Here is a 13,201-nt window from a genome sequence, read left to right on the forward strand (position 1 = left end):
TGATAAGTGTGAGGTGGAATAGGTCACGGAGCCGGCTGTATTGAGACGTAACTGCTGGTCAATTCAATTTCCTTAAGGACACAGGAGTCCAAACTGCAATCAGAGCATTTCATATCACAGCCAGACTCCGCTTTGCCCTTTTCCCCAATCTCACAGGAAGGGAAAGGTGGAGGAACAAGGGAAGGAACGAGCCAAAGTGTCAGCGGCAGTGAGGACTTAAGAGGTTGGCGCCCAGAAAATGCTCATTTCCTGACAGCGTCGTTGTAACCCATGATTAAGCTCCAGCTGATCTGAAGGGGGAACGAGGGGAGGAACATCAGAGAATGCGTTCGCAAACACATTCGGCAAAGCTTTAGACAAACAGGCTAACGCTGCTGGGACGCTGTAACAGAGACGAATGGGCCTCTCCCCAGCGCTTTAATTATTCATGTCAGTGTATTCTTGACTTTCAGAAGAGAGCAGGAGCAGTGCACGCTGCGAGTGAGGATCCGGCGACAAAAATACCAAAAAACACCCACTGCAGCCATCAAAGAAGGAGAAGAGGCTCAACAGGAAGCAGATAGAGCGATGGCGGCGTTAGCATGCTCGCATTCACCCACAGACGCTAAAGTAAATTAAAAAAAGTTACGTCTTCTAGTTCGATCAACTAATCATTTTAAATTTACTTGAATTCTTAATGCACTGATTGAATCCCTGTAATGATCCTTCACATGATACAGTAATACAATCAGTGCTGCCATTCTGGGACAGTAACACGATTAACTGATGAAAACATCATTTAGACTTTTTACCAAACGGGCAAATTTATCTGTAGATAAATCTGTAATTTTAGCCCTTTGTTGCTCCAGCGGTTTCAGATGCTGAGGTCTGGTCGTGTCAGGGCCAATAAACTGTGAGACATCCCATGATGAAAGTGGCCCGGCAACCTGCTTTGTAACGACCACAGCGAGCATCGCACCAAACCCAGAAACGCTGGGCGGCGCGTGGAGCCTCCTCAGATAACATGGGCCCAGATGAGCGTTGCATTAAAGAAACTGATGCGGATGCTGGGAGACGCGTAAACTAGCCTCCTGCCAGAGCCGCTAATTCATCAGCAGCGATGGGAGCAGGGAGACGAGAGGGGATGAAGAGGTTGTGATGAGCAACTGAGCCACAGAAGAGCCACTGATTGAGCGAATCGAGACTTGACAAGGAGGGAACGACGACACATGACACACGAGCTCCTAATGAGAGGTCACGGCTTCAGTGAATGGGTTCCGTGTCTAATCGCAGCCTGGTTTCGCCGTTTGTCTTCTCCATGTGGTAACACACACAGAAAAAGCTGGGCGATAAGAGACAGACTAACACACAGACGATGGTCCGGACTGCTTTTCCTTTAACATCTGCCGTTGCAGCCGCGCAGGACAATCACTTGTGATACCACTCACAGAATGATTGATTATTCAGCGGCAAGAGTTTAAAGCTGCCGCTACAGGGAAAGCGAAAAGATGCGAAGCAGCAACCAAACGAATCCCGGCGAATCTCTGGAGCTTTATTATCAGACTTGAGCAGCAGCAACTCAGGCGTGAAGACGCAAACATGCTGCACAGGTTCCCGTCCTCCTCCCTGTCATCTTCCCCTCTCCCGTTTATGCAGCTCCCCGCATCCCATTTCACCCCTGCCTGGCCAGTCCTGTGACTGACTGGCTGATTTGCTCTCTAATATTGTCTAGAATGCAGCAAGCCTTCCGCGGGTCACTGCCTCCAGGCTGAACTCGCATCGCGCCGGCTGACAGCGGCAGAAGGAGACTCAAAATGAGGAGCGGGGAGAGAAATGGGGCTCTTTCATGCCCAGCGTGAGTGAAGGATGGAAAAGCAGAGAACACACGGGGGCAGAGAAGTCGTGAGTCTCACAGACGGACCGGCATTCTGAGGTTTTCACAAAGAGGAAGAGACAGGGAGCAAGGAGGATGACGCTGGTACACGAGCGGAGCGGGTTTCCAGCCCTCTGACAGCGGATGACGGGTTCTACAGCGAGAGGCAGCGCCGAGCAGCACGGGGAACACGCTTTCATAGGCCTCGAATATGCACATCCACGCGTGAATGAGAGCCCACAGCTGCCGACGCGTCCAAAGTGGCCTGTAAACACGATGTATGGTTAGAAAAATACACGGGGCATGAGACGTGATGTGAGGCGACGGGAAACGTGGGTCCGAAGAGAAGCACACATTTCAATTGAATGTGCTCAGATAGACTAAGATTTTGTGGGACATTTGATGCAACTGACACAAGAAAGATTGGAGAAAAAAGGCTCCTTGTCATAATTCTATACAAATTGTCACGTCATTGTTTTTCATTTCAGCCATTAATTCTAGGTGAATACAATATGGGCGGAAAAGAAGAGGATTTCCATCTGTGCAAGTGCAAAATGAGGACAGTATGGGATCAGCAGTGAAGCAGAGCAAAGACCATTCATCCACTACTAAAGGTATAGTATATTGTTAGAATATAAGTGGACATCTTTATCTATAATTGGGCTCTACACCCATTTCTCTGTGCTCTTCCCACTTTAAAAATACTGGCCTGCCACACTCGCTGAAGCAATTTGTGTCAGCATAGGCTGTGGTGTCAATGGGGTCCACTATGGGACTTTAATGAAGCAGCCCAACACCTGAACGTTCAAACGGGAACGTCCTGCAGCCATAATGGATATCTAATGCTAAACTTTCTACCCCCCCCCCCCCCCCCCAACTTAATTCCCTTAACGTTTGGTTCAGAAGTGTCTACAAGCTGACGTGGCACAACTGTTTGTCGAAGCGCCGAGGCTTATTTGAATTTCAATTTGGCGCTCAGGCAATGAGCAAGAGGCACAAAGACAGGAGCGTAAAAACAAAGGGAGCATATGGGCAAGACGGCAACAGGTCCAATCACTCATAGATGAGAGTCATTCGTCTCCGTCTGAGGGGCACTCATTCAATTATCCTTTAACCGTTTGCTGCGAAGCAGAGCAGCTATCGATTCATTTTCTCTTTACACCACATCAAGAGAACAGACGAGGACAGTGGAAAAAATGTCAGACCATAAAGCTTTTTATTTTTATCAGAGGCTGAACAGCGTTATTACAAGATTACATCAGTGACTGGCACGGTCACGAGGCAAGAACAGCACCAGCCAGGCCATTTTACTGGAGATGTTACACAGGAGCCGTCAACGGGATCCAAAGCCCGAACGCTCCGCTTCTGTCCTTTCAGTCTGAAGTGAACATAATGCGAACAAATATCAGGTAAACAAAAGGACGAAACGCATCAAAGAGGATGTGGGTTCCCTGGAGCCGGTGGAGCTCTGCCGCTACGAGGTTTGTCCTCAGGGATGAGGAGGAGCGAGCGAGAGAGACAGAGAGCGAGAGAGAGAGGGGGGTTTATTTATTCCTCTACAGAAGTGAGTCACGCCATTATACAGGCTGGCGACGGGCACAGCCGTGCAAACATGCAGGTTTTAATGGGAGCGCTAGTCGAGGTTGTTTGTGTGTGAAGGAATAACAAGAATGGTTAAGACTGTGTGTGCATTAGTTATGTTCAAATGAGGAGGGGTGCAGGAGAGAGCGACACACACACACACACACACACACACACACACACACACACACACACACACAGGTGATAGAAGAGGCAGAGAGTGAGAGCCAGCAGAGAAGGGTGGTTGTAAATTGTTAACGGTGAGAGCCAGCCAGATTGCTGACTCATACGGCAACCAATTACATTCCAGCAATGCCTGGCAGCGCCTCTGACTGAGCTTCTGTTTGCGCTTGTTTTGTTGTTTTTTTTATCTCCTTTCAACAATTTGTTATTTTGAAGATTTTTTATGTCCACATTCTTCAAGTAGCACTGCAATGTAAAGCCTGATGAGATTTTAAACCCACCCAGGTGGTTCCTCGCGCCGGCCTATATATTTTCCTTCAAGGTGATCTTGGTTCTGTTCTGTTGTCTTATTTAAAAGAAATGTGCTCAGTTACAGTCCACAAAAATAAAGCATCATGACTCTTTGATAGTTATAAAAGTAGCATGTTCTTTTGCCCCAGGAGAGTGAATGGGAAGAGATTTTACTACAGTATCTGAAGTTAGGGTGATAAAAATATGGACTTAAAAGTATAGAAAACCAACTTCTCTTTTTTAAAGACCACAGCTGAAATCTAGAAATAAGGTTTTTATAGGCTCAGTTTTGGCCCATGGCATAGACATGAAGTAAAAATAATGGGATTAAGAAAAATAAAAATGGATACAGTCGGTTCTATTGAGGTATAGCATTGCTCTTTTCAAATTTCAGGCTTGACTGGATAAAAATGTGGATATAATAGGAAGCCACTTGGGGCCTGCGATATGTACACAATAAGCCAGAGCACAAACTCTGAGATGCCGTAAATTGCCACGGCAACAACTCTGTGTTAAATGGCTGTAAAACTGAGAAACAGTCTGCACACGCTGTAGTGGTGTTTGATAACGAAGCTGTGTGCAGTCACCTCAGATGGAGGGGAATGTAATCTGTTGAATGAGACAAAGCTCTAAAATAAAACCCATTTCTTCCCTCTTGGCATTGTGCTTTGTCTGCAAAAATGAGGATTTGCGGTGACTTCTCCGACACTCAGGGCCACCGGTGAATGAAGAGAGTTATTATTCACATCGCACTGGTCCACACACACACATTTACTGGCTTAAGCGGGCTTTTGCCGCACTTGCTCATCTATTGCCGTTCGCCATCCCCTCCCACTTGGTCCTTTATGACTCCCTGTGCAAATCTTGGACTATGTGGTTACAGGAGGTACAAGTCATCTCAGCAGCCGGTGCATTTTCACAAGACCCATAATAAAGGAGCGGAAAGGCACAGCGAGACGGTGGGTGGGCAAATCTGACATCAACACCCCCACTCGACTCGGTGACTTCTAGACTCCAGACACAGCGAGAGCTGTGGGAAACCAACACACTTAAAATCCAGTCACTGCTAAGTTAGTCACATTTAAAAATACTGTACGTGTCCTGTTTTGCTAATATAATTCTAAATGTAATATTAAAATGTACCATAGAGACACAAGACATACTGATGATTCAGTTGTACCATCTTGTCTTCATGTTAACAAACGGTCTGTTATCATTGTGTGGCATGAATCTGAAGGGCTTTGATTTGAAGTCTGCAAAAATCTCAACTCAACATCTGTTAAATCATTTGATTATCAGAACAGAAAAGCGTGACAAGAACCTTATTTCTGATCCAGAACTGATGTGATCCAACCGCTTTATAAGTGGCAGAGGTGAGTGACGGCCTCTCCAAACTCTAAGTACCAGTACCAGTTAGGAAATTGGAGGCTTGAAGACACACATTTGCATGAAAGTATAAAGATTAATTTATGAGATAATCAGGAGTTCATTTCAGCACAGGGTTGTTTAATTAATGTCAAGAGGTTTATCAGATATGCTACAATAATTCACATAATTTCAGTCGGTCCATTTACACAGCAGTCCCAGGACCCCCCTCCTCCCTCTTACTAAACCCAACATTAGCTTGTATGCGTTTGAGTGAGCACAGACAAAAAAAAAAAACACATAAACTACAGTCAGCTGGGAGGGAAGCATCACCATGGGAGCAAGGACTAGATAATTATGCAAAACAATAGTATAATAAAGTAAAGTTCCACTGAAACCTGATTCCCAGACATTTTACATTTTAGAGGTTTAGTCACTGAGAAAACTTTTTTATACTATTCCTTTTTGGCATCAAGAGTCAGAGGGACATGGTTTAATGGCTGCAGGGCAGGTTCTGGGGCGTGTGTAGTAAAGAAACACTTAGGACCGTGGTTGTAAGTCTATTTAAACTATATAACAGTAAAAAACGATGCAAAACAAAAGGTGCTGAGCTCAAAATTTTCAATCTGTCTGCTTATAAAGTGATTTACTCAAAACAGGTAAGAGGAGACTGAGGAAGATTGGGAGGTGGGCGTGGTTTGAGGAAGGGGGTGTGGCCAGAGACAAAGGAGGAGGCGCTGCATATTCTATGTATCAATGAGGCATCTTCACCTGAACGATTAAGACTATTTAGAGTTATTGCAAAACATCGGTGAATTGCCCTCCAGTTAATAGCGACATGACATAACTAATGTGTGGAGGCGACCTACCTCAGGGTTGCCCCTAACAAAGTTAATCTTTTCCTAACACTGTTATGCCGTTCACCACACAGGGGTGATCTATTTTCTGAAAGTGCAAATGCAGATAGATGAAAGTGTTTCAGCTGTTGATGCAGAACACCGAGGAGGATGAATATTTATACAGGGGCCCACTTGGGAGCACTTCACTACGCAGCTGAGAGCTAAAAACGCAACCAGCTCGTACTCCCCCCGTCTTCTGTCAGCCCAAACAGCCGCTCCGTGGCTTCTCCGCCGAAAACCCAAACACGTCGGCTTCCTCCTCCGACGCCAACGCACTGGACGTCCCGCTCGACGACGAGGACGAGGGCGCCGCCCACATCCGCTCGGCCTGGAAAGCAGCCTTGTGAAGAGGCCCAATGGGAGCCTGAGTGCGTGTGAGTGAGGGGGCACCCATGGGCTCAGTGGGAACTCGCAGCTTGCCGCTCATCCTCAGACAAAAGCGCCGGGCGGAATGAAAGGGGAATCGGAGTGCTTACTGGAGCTGCTGAAAGGGCCCCTAGCTGAGACACAAATTGCTTCCCTTCCCTGCACCACACCGCCGCCCGCCACGGCTGAAGCCATACATCAATTACCAGCCACCTCAATGGCCGCGGCGCCACCTTTTGGCTTCTCTTCAAAATGATTGCTGAGCAAATCTCACATCACCGAAGTCAAGCAGGCAACGCCGAGAAGGCAGGTGTGTCATACATCAGCTGCGCATCCAGGGGAGCTAAGCAGGCTGCTGGTGCCACATACAGTAAGGCAGCGATGGAGGCCGCAGTTAATGACCAGTTCCGGGGTCATTTCCCCGGTTTGTGTTTCATGGCTGCTTCCTTCAAAGCCCGTATTCCAGCGTCGGGCCTCCACCGGGCCCAGCTTATGTGTATCTTTCGCGAGTCGAGCGCCTGGTTTCCTGCCAGACTAAGCGCTCCCGCGACGCATATCTGCCCTCTTCAGCATCCACAATCGTCTGCGAGCGCACGCTTTCTCATTCCATCACTATTGCAAGTTCCCATTTCTGTCACGGCCTCAACATGATGGACTTCAAGCTGAGGAAAAAAAACAGAGAGAGGGAGAGAGAGAGATTTTTAGGATGTGTAATGTATGAGGCAGCTGGAGCTGTGCAGGAAGGTAAATGATTGATGGCTCGCCGCTCACACATTTATGTTAAGTTGGTTTCAATGTTTTTTGAACAGCACAGTAATGGTTCCTCGGGCCCGTGGGCAACCGCACATCTTGTTGCTCTTTGTATGTATCATGCATCAGCGTGATAATGGAATCGCTTCATGTCTCGAGGTCTGGCCAGAGGTGGGGGAGCGGAGTCTGTACGGAGAGAGGAGCCAATTAGCTCTTTCCGCAGTTGCTCGTCGGACTGGCACGACGCAGAGGTCTGTGTTAAATTAAAATACAAACGTGAACTTAGCCAAACGCGGGGGCAGAGGGCTCGTGAATGGGATCACACTTACTTTAAGCAACTGCACACAAAGAAAGAACAAGGTTTTACAGAGGAAATGACCGACTCTTCCTCCACGGCCACATACAAACATAGTCTGTCTGGCACCATTTTAAAGATAGTGATGCTTCTATTTTATTATGCACTGTGCATCTGAAATTTGTCTCACCTGTCAATCACCTCATACATAAAGACTATGTGCTGAGGGTCGCGACTGTATCTCCAATAATGGTGAATCAGCTTGAGTCCTGACATATAATCCATGCCAGTTTACGGCCTCCAACCCTCCAAGGCGGCTGCTACTGGGACCAGTACTGCCTGGGAGTGAAACACTCACACACAAGCAAATCACAGGTGTCCTCCTTCACATTTCCTGCTCGATAAACGTCCGCGAGGCACCGAACGAGACAAAACACAGCCTATTTTAAAAATCTCTGCCGTGAGCCGGTCTGATTTTCAGCATTAAACTCTCTTAGCTGTGTTTCCTTTCGCTAAGTAAAACAGTGTGCTGCCTTATTTGCATGCGCTGCCCTCGGTCGCGCATGCAAGATTTTCGGGCCATTCCGAGACGGTGATAAAGGAAGTCATTGTTCGCACATTTATATTGGTGCGTGGAATCCGGCCAAGTTTTGCTGTTGTGCAGAGATACAGTAATGAATCTCCTCAAACGCCCAGGGAGGAAAAGAGCATTGCAAAGTTTCTTGAGAGATTCATTACCATATGTGCTGCATTGAGAGAATAGTTAATGATTGCTTTGTTTTAAGTGCATGAGGCCGATGTAGAAGCATTCATCGCTTGTTTATGAAAGTGCGCCACGTCACGAAGCCGAGTCCAACATAAACTGTCTGCGCTCCCAGAGTTGAACCTGTCAGACGTAATGGTTTCCCTAAATCATCACCGGGCGCCCAAAAGCCCCCCCCCCCCCACGATGACAAAAACACCGATTATATCATTTTCTGTCACTGCCGCCACTGTCCTTGCGCATCAGCGTGATTGATTCCCAGTTAATTCACTGCAGGAGGATGAACGACTGCGCCTGCGCCGGAGAGGAGCTACGTCCAGTCTGTGGTGCGCTGAAAAGGCACAGGCTTCTGGGTGGAATGCAAAACACTATGAATCTACCCAGGAGCAGGTGAACGTGCAATTTGATTCCTTCCGCCAACATCCTTCAAGGTTCACTGGGCTATAATATTTCCATTATCGTGAGAAATGCCCTCTTCTGTCTGTACAACCGCAGCTCCAGCTCATAAAGGGTCAGGACCTGAGCTTGGTTGGAGGTTTTACTGTACATGTGCAATAGTTGTGCCTGGCAGACTCAGAGAAGTCGCTGTACCTGTGCGATAAAAACAGTTATTTCTGGCATGTGTACAACTTATAAAAACGAGGCACAGGCACATTTCTGAAGTTCTTCTTACGAAAAGGAAAAAGTTAGTTTTGCTGTATTCTCAGACCAAAATAAACAGGTTGAGGCTATAAACATACTTCGCTCCTCTGCTTTACCTCCCTGATCTGTTTTCCTTCTCCCACCTCTGGGCTCTGTGTGGCCCATGACCCATCAGCTCTGCTCAGACCTCCACGGAGCCATCCATCACCAGGGCCACACTGTAACCCGGGGATAGATTTCCTCTACCCTTGCCCACTCATCAATCACCTGGTGCTACAGTGCATACCCAAGCAGGCTGTAGGAGGGATGTCATTTATTAAGGCAGGAAGGAGCCTACAGATTGGAACAAATAACCCCTTAGAATTTAAATCAAAAAAGGATTTATGTTGCATTCATAGTAACAAATTAGTCATCACGTTGGCCACCATTGGCTGAAACAAGACTAGTGTTCACCCAACAGTCTCATTCACAAATTCAGGTAGTGTGTGAATCAGCTGACAATATTATTAAGAGGCAAACAGGGAATCATTGATAAGCTGTGTGAATGAGCGTGAGCGGGGTCCGCAGTGACGCAAAACAATGCAAGGCGCAACAAAAGGCAGACCCGGGAGGGCTGAGCATACCGGGGGGGCGGTAATCACACCCGCTACAGAGGAAACAGGTGATGATGCAACTCAGGAGAAAGAGCAACGAAAGGAAGGGGAGCGGCGCCGGAGCTCCGGGTGCCGCGCGGCGCCGGTCGGGGCCTTGGGTCCCGGCAGACGCGGAGCCAGCTGCTGCCAGGTGTCCTATTGACATGGGCACCACGCCCCTAAATGAGTGGCTGAGAGGAGAAAGGGAGAGGCTGCCGCCAACACCCCAACCAATTAAAACCTCCAATTAATCAGAGCTATTTAAAGGAGCCCATTCATCCCCGATGGCGTCAGACACGGAGGTGAGAGAGAGATGAGCTGCGCTGCTTTACCCTGATTTACCCTTTGTCTGAGCAGCCCCCAGGCACTGCTGCATGTGCTCCACTGCTATGAGAACAGCTGTTTTACAACTGGATTACAACAGTAGCTAACGTCCACTTCATTCATAAGTAGAACAGTAGAATGGTGTTTAAAATGATGAATACTGTACGATGTCTAATCTTGTTCGTCTCTGAATCCGAGCCTCGCTGGATTTGTGCATTTATTAGAAAAACAACAACCTAAATGAGATGTAATCACGAGTGTCTACACGATCCCTCGATGCCCGGACCTGTATCATCCAAATATTAAATCTCTGCCTTTGAAGCTGTAGCCCTGAGCCCCAGAAAAGGCTTTCATCAGAGTCCAAACTTTCTGAAATAAAGAGGAAGGGAACACTGTTTGGCAGCTCGCGTTTTCTCCCTGTGAAAAGATCTCATTAGCTTCTGTTGCCCTCAATTGAGGCTCCCAGACGGAAGTCCCTCTCTTGCTGAATATAAATAGAGGATATAACAGCAACCGTCCTAAAGATACTGTAAATAGAACGTAACCAGCAAATAAGTTAAGTCTGGAAGGCACCGCATCACAAAAACACAATCCACAGTTTGTGCGTTTGTGTTAAATGAGTCAGAAATCCCTCTTGCTGCAGTCTTTGGTCTATGATTCTTTACAAACACTGGCTGAAACGTTTACTTGTTTGGCTTTGGGGGATTTTACAGCTCTGCTCTATAATACTGTATCTTTTGAACATGTTTGCTAACAATGATCCATTCAGTTCCCGCCATTAAAAATGATACATCATAAGACGTTCCCCGTGTCTTCCTCTCCTGGGCTCTATGAATCTGAAGAGACAGCCGCCTGTATTTTTAGGAGATTGTAACAGCAGTGACAGTAGGTGCTTCATTCTCTGATGTCAAGGACCACAATAAGAACAGTCATAAAGCTACTGTGGCGTCTGCTGTGAGTTCTCCTCCTGAGGACAGTGAATTTAAGAACACCTTGTAACGTGACGAACACTACCACTGTGTTCGAGGTGAATGTGGCGACAATCTTTGACAAAACCACAAAAATTATTATTTCACTTGTTCTATAATAAATAAATCCAACATTTATTGACTTTAATTAATCTAACCAAGAGAAGTTTAGGAGACATATAATTAACATAAGCTAAAAGATAAATAACTACAGGGATAAATAGTCACAATCTGATCCACTAGACTCACAACCACAAGCAGCTAAATCTAGCCAGGCAGAGCACTAATGATTTATCGTAGCTATGGGAGTTTAATTACTGGAGTCTGGATCACTAACCTCTAGACTCCTCGGGTCATAAGTAATAGGTGTGTAATACAGCGTTTCACCACATCACTTAGGGGGGCGCTGTTTAGCTAATTGTGGTTTTGCCTACGCGCACAGGCATCTCTACTGTACGTAGCTGCGTCTTGTATGAAGATGAATTGATAATCAGCAGTCATGTGTGAAAACAGGTATGAAGAGTGAACACAGCACTCGAGGGGATGAATTTATTTTTCAATGAGCAGGACAACTGAAAATATCAAAGTAAGCGATGCATGTAATTCAGTGTGGCCGCTTGAATATGAGTTTTAAAAATACAACTTTTGTTTATCTAAAATACGTTTTGGTTATAATGAAATGTTCGCAGTATAAATCATTCTGTTTTGCAGGTGACCTGAAAGCTTTCAATTTCTGAATTTGTTAATATGCATTTATGCAGAAACTCTAAGTGGCAGCTTAAAACTTGTGCTGTAACTTGGAAATAGTCTGAACTTTTGAGATTTTAAAAACACAAAACCGTGTCTGATTCTGCATTGATTTTGAAAGAGGAAGCCAATATTAACATAATTTTACAAGGCTGAATGTATTTAGTTTAGTTTTAGTTCGTCTCTTTAAATATGATGCTCAGGTTTGTTTAAGTAAATCAACCTGCAGCCCTTGATTAGATGTTGTAATTATGCTTTATTTCTATCTTATGGCATTGTAAAATCAAAGCATCTGAACTAAGCAGACGTGTCCAGAGCCAAACTGTGATTATAAGCACAATGGCTAGACTGAAGGTTTCCAAGTCAGTATGGACTCAGACAAAAGAAGGTCAGTGCGTCAAGCCATGCTCACTGAGAGACTTCATCACAGACGGATTAAATAATAAAAATCCCCAGACTCCTGTCAGCTGTCAAATGAAGGCTGTCTATAAGTGAGCTCATCTGTCAAGTAGCTATGTAAGAAGTGTGTGGCCCTGACTCTGAGTTGTAATGAAGCAGACTACTAAAGGACTGTGCAATCAAGCTTAAGGGTAGCATTAAAATACTTTTGATTGATGGAGCTTCTAGTGTTCGTAGGCTCAGGATATCCCCAAATACCAAAGTGAGTGAAGACAGGAGCTGTAAACAGACAAAATATTGTCCTCAAGCTGTGCTGTAGGATGTGAATAAGGCAGAGATCAGCGATGCATGCTTTTATTTTGTAAATCCATAAAAGTCAGCTGTGCGTTTGTGAAATTTACACATCACAAAGTTGAGCTGACGTGAACCTTAAATATTAATTATCCATTTATTCTTCAGCTAAGCTGGTTAAGTTCCTTCTGTGGCGGCCGTTCGGATGCTATTAGACCACAGGAGCTGCAGAGCAGCTTAAATGTTTCCCTCCGTCTCTGTCGTTTCTCTCCCTGCAGCAACTGCTGGAAGATCAAGTTCTTAAATCTTTAATCACCTGTGGTGCAGTAGGCTGAGAAATAATTGCTTATTTTGTACCAGCACCCCTCATAATAAAGGGCCTATGATACATCACTTACACTCTTACAGGGGGCTGATACTGAATACTGAGACTGTGGCAGAATAAGATTGTACAGGAAGCTTTTTATACCATTATTCCCATATTATCCCATTACCTTGAAGGATTTACTGATCCTCAGGTTGGTGCTCATTAGTATCAGTCTTAGTGGGAATGTGAAGCCTTGAAATCAGCCAAGTGGGAGGCCAGCAGCACCTTTACTCTTCGACGCAGGAACATCAAAACCAGCTAATAGACACATCGTGAGCAACACCCACGACCTCCGAGGTCCCAGGTCTCCCAACAGCCTTGAAAGGGAAAAAACGAAATAATCGCCGAGCCATTTAGCCCAGTGTGAGGACGGGACACTGAGCCAAATCCTTCTTTAAACATGCACTATACGGATCAACCCTTTAAAGAAGTATCACAAACCTGTCAAAGCAGCATCAGAATGTGCACTGACATTCTTCAGTGCCT

The sequence above is a fragment of the Betta splendens genome, chromosome 8, assembly GCF_900634795.4.
Source record: "Betta splendens chromosome 8, fBetSpl5.4, whole genome shotgun sequence".
In the NCBI taxonomy this organism is placed as follows: domain Eukaryota; kingdom Metazoa; phylum Chordata; class Actinopteri; order Anabantiformes; family Osphronemidae; genus Betta; species Betta splendens.